Raw genomic sequence first — 14,774 nt, 5'->3', positions numbered from 1 at the left:
ATTATTATAAATAGATTGAAATGAAGCATAGAGAATTCAGCATTTTTTTTAAATTTTTGTAATTGGTCAAAAATGTAAATATTTCTTTTAGTTTAATAGTATTTTATTGTTAAAACAATAATATGAACGCATATATGAATAGATAATTCTTGCTTTCATACCACAAGTTTACAAATTAGCTTAGCGGTAAGTTATACAGATTATGTTCTCAAATCTTTTGCCGTGTAGGTTCGAAACTCGACGGCAGTTAGTTTTTTTTTTCTTGTTGCTTAAAAAATGATTCATTGATTTTCATTTTGACACAACAATAGAGAAATATCTGACGCCGATATGGCAGATGAGAAAAGTTATTTGATATTAATTAAATACATGTAGCATACTAATTTAATAGAACAAATGGAAACTCCATAGGTCGCTCAACAAGACAAAAACGAAAACGTTGCAGGCAGCTTTGATTGAGCCTGTTCATGGAACATACTTATACAAAGTTTAAGAAGAGCTGTTTCACGAATTTCCACATTTCGTATTTGAGAAGCCATGTTTAAGCCTGACATGTAAAATGTAATAGTGTTACCCCTGTATCACCGATGTTCTGACTAATAAAATGGAGGGTATGCTCTTATGTCTGAATATAAAATATTTAGGGCTGTTTAAAATGTATAGAGGCTAACAAACTGAAATACTAAAAACGTAGTTGGTTTCGGTGTCTAAATGAAATCACATTTCTGTGGATCGCGACGGTCAGAATCTCATTCGAGTCGAACAGATCATTGCCATCGAGACAGATGTGATATGGTCAAATATTTGACTTTTATACTGACGTCATACTTGCATTTAGTTCGAAAATTGCATAAAGGTATTTATTGTCAGATGCAGCTGACAAAGACAAGACTTTGATGTAGAAAACAGAAAGACAAAATGTTTAAGGAATAGTATGTTACTCGTACAGGCATGTCTGCAACCCTCATGATAAAAATAGTAGATCTAACACGCCAATATTACATGGTTTATAATTTACATATAAATTGCTGTTTTGTTTACACACCCTAACTTGATCAGTCTTACATTGTTGGGTTTTACGTAGATCTAGTCCAACTCGTGACGTAATTACCACTTTCGATCTGATATTTCTGTGAACAGACCGTCAGGGGAGGTAACTGGAGTCACGGACTGGGTCTAGGTTTTACGTCACACCGACAAAATTGTTGGTCACATGGCGACTTTCCAGCTTTTCGTGCAAACTCCAACACACGCAGTGATCTCCCTTGCCGCTTCGCTCATTGATATCCAACGCAGTGATCTCCCTTACCACTTCGCTCATTGATATCATCAATGAGCGAAGCGGCAAGGGAGATGACTGCGTTGGAATTTGCTTTTCGTGGTGGAGGAAGACCAAAGTGCTCTCAGGGTGCATGTACCACGTGACTTTTTCGCTAATCTGGGGTGCCAAAAACATGGCGGATTCCTCGATAAAAGTGATATCTTCTTAAATAGCTTTTAACCAACTTGTTCAAATAAAGGGATACATGGATGAGTGCCGTCTTATATAAAAATCCAACACTCGGCTACAAGTTTTTTGTTTCAAAGTCCGTTCGTTTTCTCTAAAAGTGCAACCGCGCAACTGAAGTGAACAAAGTTGATGATGTTAAGACGGGGGACATTTTCGTAAATTCAATAAATTAACCTTTTAAAAGACCGAAAAAGACTACTTTGCGACACATATATTTGTATAAATATTCTCTCGACATATGCACCTTAAGAAAATACAAAATAAGAGCCTTACATAGCTTCCGGGGCCAGATTTATGAAATTGCTAAGTCCGGTCCGGTTTTGTTAATGCTAAGACGGGGGCATGATTCAACGATTTGGTAATGGAAGTCCTTGGTATTTCATTTACCCGCTTCTTACAGTTTTTCCATGTTATACTGCTCATTATAGAATAATCCCGTTATATGTATGTTAAAATTAAAATAGTCATGACAAATGAAAGCTTTCTACCGACTTTAAACTGCATGTTTTACCTAAAGTGAAATGCTTAATTTGACTGATTTAATGAAAAATGCACCAACTTTCACTCTGTGGTGTCGGCCCGGTACAATTTCTCCTTCTTTGCTGTATAGTAAAACGAACACTTTTGGAAATGGATTCAGCGGAGAATTTCACAACAAAAAGTTTACAGCATTGAGAGCTCTGTATTTCTGATCGTATTCAATAAATCATAAAGAAACACTATCATCAACAATGAACTTCTTTGCTACATATCAAAGTACTCAGTCACTCTTTATGATTTCTCACCCACATCTGTCATGGCCGCCAGTCTGGAATAGCTTTTCGCACAGAAATGTTGTCCTGAAAAAAACACACGAACAAAACAACTGTTAAAGACATCAGAAATGACACAAAATGTTTAACAAGTCAAAGAAGAGATGGCTTCAAATTGGGAACTTCAAATTTCAAAGAACTGCTTCCTAGGATACAACGACCCGGAAGTACTTCAATACTTGGGTGACACCCTATGTGTCAAGTTGACGCTTCTTAACAATATTACTACATTTCCAAGTCGGCTTTGGAAAAGTCTGGTTTTTATCGCATTCGTTTTGTCTTCATTGTTTAAGTTAATTGGTTTCTTTGGTTTAACTTTCGATAACTCTAGATGAAACAGGTCTCTAATTATTAAGAATGTGAACCGTTCTTGCTTTTGCTTTGCTTCTGAAAATGGTTTAGAATCTGCACAGCAATGTTAATCTCAAAATTTGTCTTTTTAGACCTTATTACTGTCACTGGCCCACATTGAATAAATCTGAATCTATGATGTCTGCAAAATCAAAAAAAAAGTTATTTGCAACCTGGCTAAATTCATATATTTTGCTAACAAACTTCAAATTCCTTAGGGTTTTCCAAGCTAGTAATAATTCTGATATAGATATTGTTGTCTTGTTAAACATTGAAACATATTGCTATTGTATTACTGGTAATGTTTCACTGAATATATCTCTCCTGAAAATTATGTTTGTACCATCTAGTTCCAGATTTTGGTAGATCTATGTTTACACTGTACATATTTTTGTATAGGCTATAAACATTGTAATGAATGTTTTATGCTTGAATAAATTATTCGTATTCGTATTCGTATTCGTCTTTTTAGATCTTGTGTGCTATTTTTACGGCTTTTATTGGAATATATATCTAAACTGCAGTTTGAAATGAAATAAATTATCATACTTTCAAAGTTTTAATAATGTTATTTAGATACATGTATTGAATTATCAGAGTATGTGCCGGTAATTTCTTCACATGTGTTGTGAAATCATAGTAAATGTTCGAAGGTTAAAGTTTAAAGAATTTTTTTAAACCATTGAATTACCACAGAAGAAAACATAATTCAGAGCCAATATTTATCATAAAACACGTTGCAAGTTTAATAGACGCAGTGATCTTTTGATACTTAATCATACTATAAAGAGGTCAAGTTCTAAGATCTCTCTCACAGACGACCGTGATTCGAAGCCCGAAACCGACCATGTCTCTTATGAAAGAAAGTGGACATTTTCTTTAAGAAGATTTGAATATGGTGCCGGTTCTTCCCAGGAACGATGGTTCGATAAACTGACCACAATACAACTGGCATTAAATTTCATAAAATGAAATATACATAAAGACTAATAAGTTGAAGGTAAAATCATTAATGAATGCATGCAAAAACGTTGACACTATCTAGTTTCTTAGTAAATTGTTGCAAAGCTAATAGCACTGAAAAAGAATTAAAGCCAATTTCAGTCCCTTTCGATCTACAAAAAAGATGAGAATCGGTTTCAAGCGTATACATCGCAGACCGATTCTTCGTTCAAACGACTTGAGACATTTACAGGCTCAGTAAAATGATATTCTGTGGGCTGTGTAGGCTATTCGATACAAAAAAAAACATATTTTTACCAACAATATCATCGAAACAAAAACGTGCCTAGCAATAAACTAACATTTTTGGTAACAATAATTTCAAACATTTGGTTACAATCAAGGCAGTCGAGTACAATCATTACAGGTTGTTAAGCCTCAATTCACATTCAAAAATAAAAGAACTCTTATCAACAAGAATTTTTCTTAAATGCATCTTTGTCACAAAATTTTCTTTTGAACCCATTTATTAATATACTTAATGCACTTCAGTTGAAATTAATGAAGAACAATAATTATTAAAAAAAATAAAGGGGAAAAGCGCTACCTTTCCGACCAAAAGTAAATCATAAATGACCATATTTTGAAATTCGAAATGATTTTCAAATTTACTTTGATTGAGAAGTTGGGCACCAGATCATACTAAGGGTCATTGAAACACAGGACCAAAATATCCACCCTTTACGGTCTCCTGCAAACCACGGCAGTATCAGCTGTGAAAAATGTAAAGTAATCCAAATTATAGTCAATCCAAATTCTAGAAGTAAGAAGAGATGGACAAAATGTGCAATGCTTAAAATATGCCAATGTGAGATCGTAATATAATAATGTTATTAGTCTCACCGGAAAAGACCGCTCGCCGCAGTTATACATGTAAGGTCCAAGATTTCTGTGGCCTCTTTCGTGGCGCAGAAGGCTTTTTTTGGAATTATAAGCCCTTCCGCATTCCTGGCACACAAATGTCTGAAATGTAAATGCGCTTTAGTACTACAATGATAATAATAATTCATATTTTTAAAACCAAAAAGGACATTCTGAACAAAATGTCTTAAAATAAGATATCTGGAAATAACATATACATTTCGATTTCATTTGGCAACTTACTATCGCTAATGTCAGATGCGCAGATGTATTTTATTCAGCCTAAAAAAAAATTAAAGTTAACTCGGCTGAAACAGAATTCAATATAAACTGATGCTTTTTCAAAAACTTAACAGTATTCTTTACAAAGGTTACTATAAAATTATCTAGACATGATACTTTAATCGCGTTAGAAATGTAGTACATAAAGTGAAAGTTGATGCATTTTCAATTAAATCAGTCAAATTAAGTACTAAGTAGTTCACTTTAGGTAAAATTTTACAGTTTACAGTCGGCGAAAAGCTTTCATTTGTCATAACAATTTGAAATTTACCAGACATATAGCTAGATTTTTCTTAAAGTAAGCAGTATAAACATGGAAAAAAACTTAAATGAAGCAGGTTAATGAAATACAAGACTTCCAATAACACATCTTTTAATCACGCCCCCGTCTTAGCATCAAGAAATACGGACCCCTGCTTAGCAATTTGATAAATCTGGACTCGGAAGCTATTGAAGGCTCTTAATTTGTAATTTCTTAAAGTGTATACGTCAAGACAACACTCGTACAAATATCCGTGTCGCAAAGTAGTCTTTTATGGCCTTTTAAAGGGTTTATCTATAGAATTTGCGAAATGTCCCCCGTCTTAACATCATCAAATTTGTTCACTTCAGATGCGCGGTTGCACTTTAAGAGAAAACGAGCGGACTTTGAAACAAAAAACTTGTAGCCGAGTGTTGGATTTTCATATGAGACGGCACTCATCCATGTTTCTTTTTATTTGAACAAGTTGGTGAAAAGATATTTAAGAAAATGTTACCTTTATCGAGGAATCCGCCATGTTTTTGGCACCCCAGATTAGCGAAAAAGTCACGTGGTACATGCACCCTGTAAGAATTAGTTCAAAAATGGGCATCTTGCTAGAATGTCCGACCTTCCGTAAGGCAGCTAAAAGGCTGCTTCACTTCAATGGCATACTTTCCAAAAACTTCCGAACCGACAGTGGTAAAGGGCAAGTGACTCTTCAGAAAGCCGGGAACGTTAACCACGCGGATACCGTCTAAATGCAATTCCAGGCAACGCAGATTGGAGTAGTATTTATATGCAGATGATATTCATTTATTTTAAAAAAAGAATTCATTTATTGACATGTTTATGAAAAAAATACATACATGTACCAAAATATACTTCGCTCTCAAATTCGCGTCAGTTCTCTTTAGGTAATACCTCCGTCACACATGTCTAAATAAGAAGTGACTACGTCATGACTAGGAGTAACTATCTGCTAAGACGGATTAACTAGCCTAAGTCCTAACTCATACCCAGAAATCTAAGTCAATTTGCTGGCTTATTGACGAAATTGTCTCCCTTGAAAACAGCTTATCGAGTGTATCGATTAGCCAGTATCGGTCAATTTACGCCTATTGAAATATAGAAGGGAAAAAACTTTAACACATCAAATGACATCAAAAGCATTATCTGTCAATATTTATTAAGTTATTGAAGTAATCTGCAATATTTGCACTTTCTTTCAATATAATTTTTCATAAAATAAAATATGATCTTCTTGCTTCCCTGAGCGTTTGAAATAAGTAACTATTTTTGATCCCGAGTTCCATTGATTTCTGTAGGAAATGACAGATTTTAAGCTTTCCATGGTCTTTTTAAATGAAGAAAGAGCTAAAAAATTGTATTTTATACTTTTTGGTTTTAAACAAATACCACATTATCACTCAAAATCAACATTTTGAAGAAATGTCAAATATTATGCATATCAGATATATACATGTGCGTCGATCTAATTCCGTGTTTGTAGAATTAAATAAAAAAAATATTTTAAAATTATATGTTTGAATAAAAATCTTTGAATTAAAAAAAAATGTTTTTAATTCATTAACTTTAAATTTGTGATTCACATAGATTCTATATTTTTGCCCTAAAAATGTAATCAAAAGAATAAATACGAATCTAAAAGTTACGCTGAGTCTTGGGAATAACCTTCCCGACCCTCAATTTTGAAACAAAAACCCGATTATCGTTCAAAATCACCAATTTGAAGAAATTACAATGCTGTGTATTCTGCAAATAGCCTCGGGCTATTTACTCCGCTTATGTAAAAAGTTTCATCCCGTGTCACTACAATACCTTTAATTAACAAAACCAGTGTAGTGTGTCAAGGGTATAAAGATAGTTAAAATGGTATAAAGGGAAACAATCAAATTTAAACAATTTGGCTTAATAATCAAGGGACAATACTCTTCAAAACACGGTCTCATTTCTGGACATGAGAAGAAACGTAGTTCTAATTAGGACTGAATTAGGCAGTAGATCTAGTAACTTTTGACCCGAAAATACTAGAGTCCTAATTAGGAGTTACTAAATACCAAAATGAGTAGAACTAGTTATATAAGTCCTAATTTAAAAATATACTAGATCTAAGTCAGTTTTTACGACGCTCATTTAGCCTCTAGATCTAATAGATCTAGATTTTTTTCTAAATATATTTTATGGATGTAAATATTTACCTTAATTAAAACTGCTATGTGACGTGGCCTGGTTTTGAGGTCTTCAGCAACCACCTCTATTTAAAATTTGCTGGTTCCTGGACTATTAATAAACTGGTGCGAATGATATTTCGGTAGTGTACATGTATTTTCGCGAGCTGTAATTTGCATTTGTCATGAAGAGCCTATTACGTCACACCCATGACGTAGTGTTTAAGGTTATTTAAAGTCACCACGGGTAACATGATGGGGTAACCAATATCACAGTGAGCAGGTGGTTCCAACGTTTTTCTTCTTCACACTCTATAACGTGATAACGCGACACCACAAGATAACATGACACCAGATCGGACAACATGACACTTTAACGAGATTGTTGTCGTTTTGAAGTAAGTATTTTCAATTTTGTCTGTACACAATGTGAATCAATGAAAACCAAATTCCTACCAGGTTTCGAGGATAGAAAGAATAGATTCTTAATGGAATGTTTTCTGAATTAGAAAGGCCACCAAATAATCACACAGATGGCTAATCCACGGCCAGATTTTCATTGTTTTGGAAATTGAACAGAGGATTTTTTTTCTTCTCATTTCTGAAGCAACAAGCTTGGCATTAGCTCTACCCTCAATAAAAAGCTCAACATTCCATCTCTTTGTCTGCCAAATATCCCGGCGAATTCTCCATTACTTTCGAAAATACGAGGTGTTAAAGTCGGATGGGAAGACCAAAAATGTTCTGTCTGACACCACATGATATCCAGGGAAGGTTCATACTGACACTCTTAAGTTTTGATGATTAGATGTTCTGTCTGACACCAACATTTGATCATACAGTTTCTTGCCTTTATTTTGCTCGGTTTGCAGTATTTAATCGAATTTACGCGTGTTTTCGGGTATAACGGGTCATTAAATTCATTATTCTAGGTTTAGGTTATAATGTAGCAATTAATTCGCCGTAATTCGGTCGAAAATAGAGTGTGTTCTTGTTTTCTTTTTGTGCACGGTGAAATTTACTCAGAAAGAAACTGAATGGATATAAATGGCTGCATTTCTACCATTTTACCGAAATGAACGAAAACGATAGGCCTTTTTCGTTATGTAGAATAGCTATGTGTTCACTTTGATATCCTGGTGTTATGCCATTTGTCAAAACACTCTTTAAAAGTGGGAAAAGGGGACGTTGTTCCGTGTTTTCACCATCGTGATTTCGACTTTTTTACAATCGTAGTTTCGTTATTTCGACTTTTCGAACTCGGAATGTGCGGCGATGGCCCTTACGTACGGGGCACCATAGATGTCTAATCAATATCATCTTTGAAAAAGGGCACTTATTTGATGTACGAAGGTTAATGTAAAACAAAATGTAATAACTGAGACCTTAAAAGGTTTTGTACGGTATTCTGTTCGGACCATCATCATTTTTATTTCTGAACCCAATATCTCGAATGTCAAAATCATGAACCTACGATGACACGATGGTGAAAGTCACCATCGTCGTTTCGTGTTTTCTTCATCGTGCTTTCGACTTTCGTCATCATGGTTTATACTTTAATCATCCATGAGGAAGAACTGACCTCATGAAAATCGGTATCAGGGGAGACAACAGCTATATGGTATTGGTAACGGACTGGCATTGCGACGTCAATGTCTATTGCCTCCGGGTATTATCACCTGCATGTTTATTTCAATTTCAAGAGGTTTTCCATAAAAAATTAAAAAACATAATTGACATGCCACTTTAGTTACAATCCCATGTGACATGTAGTATATGTTATCAAATGTTTCAGAGCCAGGTTAAAATCCTGATAATGACCTTGTCAGATTTTTACAACCACATCCATTTTTAAGTCATAATTAGCCAAACATATTGTTTTAGTTTTTTAAGTCTTTGTTTAATAGACTGGTTTGTTTCATTTTGTTGTTAATGATGCAGAGATATAATTCACATTTTATTTTGTGAAACAGAATGTATGTAAATAATTTATGCAATGGGAAATTATGAATGGGCGTTAATTTATTATAATATAAAAAGAGAATGAAAACATTAAAATGCCATTTGTTGCCTCGTAATGATATTTTGTTGACTTTTAACTGTGTTTATGCAATGTTAATAAATTTTTATGCTCCAACCATACAAAATGTATGGGAGGGAGAGCATATATAGTGATACTCCAGTCCGTGGGTGGGTGTCAATCCATTATTTCATTAGTCCATATGTGCATAAAACCTTGTCATCTCTATAACTTTGTCATGTATTGTCCGAACCTGACGTGGCCTGTTTTCTCTAGGTACTGACTTGTCCTTTGCAACAAGATATCATTTATTAAAATCGGACATCAGGTTTTGAAGATATGGCTTCTCAGACAAGGATCACCCCTCTATTTGATATATGAAGAAGTATGCATATTTTCACGAAAACTGATACATTTTGAGACGGTCCTCCGACGAAACCGTCGGCGGTAAAATTATACAAGTTACATATCCGTTTAGACAATGTTTGAATTTAATATATAAAAGTTATTACATTCAAATATCTTGTGTTTTGAACATTCTACAATTATTCGAAGTTAATGAAAAACACGGACATTTTCCGTACGGAAATATTTTACTTTTTCACTGGTAGACGGGCGACATGCGATACGACATTATGAAAATGTCGCTTCGTATTGTCGAGTGTCACTTCGCGTGTCGTGTATCGTTTGGAATTGTCGCGCGTCGACCCTCACCCAAACCCGCGACATACGATACGACATTAGGAAAATGTCGCTATGTGTTGTCGAGCGTCGTTTGAGATAATCGCATGTCGTGTGATAATGTCGCCGTCGCGTTTGCAGGGTCGACACACAACCACACGAAGTGACATCACGGCATTACGAAGTGACATTATAAAGTATCTGTCTCCAAGCATTAACATTCCGGCCCTCATAAACTTTTTTCAGGGGCAAAAACCACCAGACTAAAATGTCGACATGAATTATACTGCGCATTATTGATTACATGTTTAATGGGTGGACCTATGTCCATCCAAACTGCTTCTCGTGAAACTATGGATAGAGAAATGATAATAAACTTTTTCAATCTCCAAGCAGAGTTGTCGTTCGTTCCTCACCATACACAGCAGAGTTGTCGTTCGTTCCTCACCATACATGAATGCTAATGTAACCGGTGTGCAAGAGAGTGAAACTTTTTAAGAAGTTCCTCTAGAAGCAGCAAACTGATTCGGTTTGATCGAGTCACTTTCACTGGTAATGGAATGTGCAAATCCCCTCACATCGTTTTAAATGGCCAGAAAACATAACAACACCGATCTAAGTACGGGTGGACATTTTATTAATGTAACCAGGCTCTTAAAAGTTGCTTATAAAACCTTAAAGAATAGCCTTTGGCAGAAAAGAACACAAATAAGAAATACTAAACTCTGAATGATTCGTGGGAAGCTAGGCAATATAAAAATAATATAAATGTTTCCTTGTCATATTAAAGAATTTGAAGATGGTGGGAAAACTGACTGTTGGTTAAACTACATTTGTGTATACATACTAAAAATGATCTCGAAGCTCCGTAGAAAGAAGTTTATTTTTATAGCTCTATATATTAGAGATTGATCTAGAGTGTATGCATTATTCAATTCACCCACGTAAACAAAATTACAATAACGAAACTGGGTCAGGCACATGGCTGGACAGGTTTACATGCGAGTGGATTGAGTTTAATGACATATTTTGTGTATCTTGAGCAAAAATTACAAAAAAATATGTATTACAATTTCATGTACTATGAAAACTTTATAGCCACATAGGACTTGCATGGACTTAGCCAGAGCAGCCAGGGTTAGGGTTGGTTTCTGGCTACTCTGGCTGTTTGGGCTAAATTCCCACACATCCACATTGGCTATACAGTGCAACCTTTGTAGAGCAACACCCTTTGGGAGATATAAATATTGACTGTTATGTAGAGGTTGTTGTTCTGGAGAGGTAAATTCGATAGTATATTTCAGCTTGGGGAAATTTTGATGATGTTATAAAGAGGTTTTTGCTTATACCCCAGCCACACATACGGTGCGGATAGCTACGTCTAGAAACGTAGTAGTCCGTATCGATCCGTACCTGAGCCGTACGGGTTGGTACGGTTTGATACGGGTTACTACATTAAGCTACGGCTTAGGTACGGATCGCAGGCCCGTGTGCAAGATTTGTTTGCTGGGGGGGGGGGGGGGGGGGGGGCGGCAACGGGGGGGGGGTTCGGGAGGGGTATCCCCTCCGGACTGCGAAAATTTTTTAATATGGCACATGAATAGATGCATTTTCCTGCTACCTGAAACACCTTTAAGGATGCATGAATGTACTATATATTTAAGGAAAAGTCTACTTTTTAATCATTTCATCAAGCCTTTTCAATGTATGTATGATTGTACAGTCACAGTGTATTGATTTATTTTTCTGTATGATACCCAGTTGAAAAAAATGTTGAAGCTTTAAGATGATTATTAAGCAGACTAGCTCCTAGACTATGATATTTTTTTTCCACATTTTTATGATTTCATGTAGTGAACTGAGCCAGTCTATATACTATGTCCAATATTACAATTTTAACATCAGTCCTATTAGAAAATCTCTAGAAAGGACTGGTTTTTGTCTCTATGAACATAAAAAAGGGAAAAAAAAGTCATAGAAATATCGTTATTATCAGTCTAGTGGCTAGTCTAATTATTAAGGGTATCCTATTTGCAAAATGGCGAAATGTTTTTAGATTTCCAACAAAACAAACGAAGTATTATGACAATTACTATTTACATCACAGATTTCAAATGACAATGAACTCTTAACTGTACCAAAGATCTATAAAAATAGATAGATGTGTATTTTATACTTCTTTGACTGTACAAACTGTAACATCACAGCACATATTAAATGATATTTTTATGTATAAAACCCCTCATAAGTAACGAGTTTTAGATGCGTTTTGTAAGATTTACTGAGAAACTACTTTTAAAACTACGAGAGTTTTTAAGTAAGGTTATTGGACCCAAAAGAGTAAAATTGATACAGTAGTTTCAAATTCATAATTGTAAATAAAAAGATAGGATAAATATCTATCAATTTAATAAATTTGGGGAATGTGCCTTAATGTAAAAACAAAATACAACCATCATAAGTTTTCAATTTTCAGATTCATTTTAAGATTTACTTAACAAAACCAACAATGTTCTGATCATTTTATAACACGGTTTTATGGCTCTTTGGCCTGTGTATTGCTGTCAAATCAAGCCAGTTGCGCTGGTGTATAAATTTGTTAATTGAGGGACCCATAGTAATAAAAATCGTAACTAGCCAGCAGCTGGGGGGGGGGGGGGGGGGGGGCCCCCTGGCCCCCCACCTGGACACGTGCCGGAATCGATACGGATTACTACGTTTCAAACCGTAGCTAAACGTAGCTATCCGCGTCGTATGTGTGACTGTGGTATTAAGGAAGGTCGGCTCTGAAGAGGTTGTACTGTACATGTATTTACAAACGTATCTTTTTATATGGCTACGAAAAGAAAACCATTATTTTCACATTCAAACATGGTCTTTACAACTTTTAAACGTCCGTTTTACAACAATCTGACATCATATCAAACAGTGCGCGGTGCGACGCCTCACTCTGCCAACACGAAGTAACAAGGGAACAGGCTATTCATAATACAATTGGAACTATTTCAACAAACTTGAAACTGGTCCATGCCAGATTGCTGCAAACCCGGTCTGACGTAATTCAGACCAGTAGTTTCAGTAAAACTGTTGACGCTAAGGAACGACAACGACGACGACAGACACATGGTGGTAAAAAATCTACCCGAACACAGTGTACATGTAAGGACAAAATGAATTTTACGTAAATCTACAGGCCTGACACAGCATGGATTATGTCAGCTAGTAGATCGATGCTACATTAGTTTTTTAGCTATTGTGACCGATCATTGTCCGGCGTCCGTCATGCGTCAACATTTGCCTTGTGAACACTCTAGAGGCCATATTTGTTACCCAATCTTTATGAAACTTGGTCAGAGCGTTAGTCTTGATGATCTCTTGGTCAACTTCGAAACTGGGTCATGTGAAGTCAAAAACTAGGTCAGTAGGCCAGACCAAAGGAAAAGCTTGTTAACACTCTAGAGTAGACATTTGTGACCCAATTTTTTATGAAACTTGGTCAGAATGTTAGTCTTGGTGATCTCTAGGTCAAGTTCGAAACTGGGTCATTTGGGGTCAAAAGCTAGGTCAGTAGGCCAGATCAAAGGAAAAGCTTGTGAACACTCTAGAGGCAACAGTTGTGGCCCAATATTTATGAAACTTGGTCAGAATGTTTGTCTTGATGATTTTTAGGTCAAGGTCGAATTTTGGTCATGTAGGGTCAAAAACTAGGTCACCCGGTCATATCAAAGGAAAAGCTTGTGAACACTCAAGTTAGAGGCCACATTTGTGACCTAATCTTTATGAAACTGGGTCAGAATGTTTGTCTTAATGATTTCTAGGTCAAGTTTGAAACTGGGTCATGTGGGTTCAAAAACTAGGTCAATAGGCTAGATCAAAGGATTAGCTTGTGAACATTCTAGAGGCCACAGTTGACTCAATCTATATGAAATTTGATCAGCATGTTTGTCTTGATGAGGTCAAGTTCGAATCTGGGTCATGCGGGGTCAAGAACTAGGTCACCCGGCCAAATTAAAGGAAAAGCTTGTGTACATTTTAGAGGCTACATATGTGACCCAGTCTTTACGAAACTGGGTCAGAATGATTGTCTTGATGATCTCTAAGTAAAGGTTCGAATCTGGGTCATGTGAGGTCAAAATGTAGGTCACCCGGTCAAATCTAGATGCTACAGTTTTGACTCAGTCTTTATGAAATTTGGTCAGAATGTTTGTCTTGATGAACTTTAGGTCAAGTTTTAATCTGGGTCATTTGAGGTCAAAAACTAAGTCACATGGTCAGATCAAAGGAAAAGTTTGTGAACACTCTAAAGGCTCGAGTTGTGACTCGATCTTTATGAAACTTGGTCAGAATGTTTGTCTTCATGATCTCTAGGTTAAATTCGAAACTGGCTCATGTGGGATTAAAAACTAGGTCAGTAGGTCAGATCAACTCCGGTGAGCGATATAGGGCCATCATGGCCCTCTTGTTTTATCTTAGCTCGATTGTAATGAAAGCTCCAAGCTGATATGAACCATGCTAGTCCGCTTCCTGAAAAACAACAACAGTACTTGAGACATACTTAGGTGGGGTCATGATCCCAGTTTGGCCCGACCTCAAAATCCTTTGAATCCCTTTCCGACGTGTCCGGATGGTAAACCACCCCTGCTATACCTACAGCATGGTTATACGATTGCCTTCCCATATAGGGCCTTACATACTTATGCCTTCCTGCCTGATGCCTTGCACTGAAGTTTTGGATTCTGGGGTTAAATTAGTAGAAGGCCGAAAGTGTGTAAAAACTGAAATGGCTCATGCATCAAAAGTGGTACACTATAATAAACAAACA

The 14,774-nt window shown here is 35.9% G+C and overlaps 1 long non-coding RNA gene across 1 annotated transcript; it reads right to left on the bottom strand.

Moving 5' to 3' along the window:
- Positions 1-2,101: 2,101 nt before the first annotated feature.
- LOC128546327 (uncharacterized) lies at positions 2,102-5,648 on the bottom strand. Its single transcript, XR_008365946.1, has 3 exons — positions 5,577-5,648; positions 4,519-4,638; positions 2,102-2,349 (listed from the first exon to the last, which is right to left on the bottom strand). It is a non-coding gene; the product is annotated as an uncharacterized LOC128546327 (long non-coding RNA).
- Positions 5,649-14,774: the final 9,126 nt, after the last annotated feature.

This window comes from Mercenaria mercenaria, chromosome 10, assembly GCF_021730395.1.
Source record: "Mercenaria mercenaria strain notata chromosome 10, MADL_Memer_1, whole genome shotgun sequence".
In the NCBI taxonomy this organism is placed as follows: Eukaryota; Metazoa; Mollusca; class Bivalvia; order Venerida; family Veneridae; genus Mercenaria; species Mercenaria mercenaria.
This window is presented reverse-complemented; position numbering and strand designations above follow the sequence as displayed.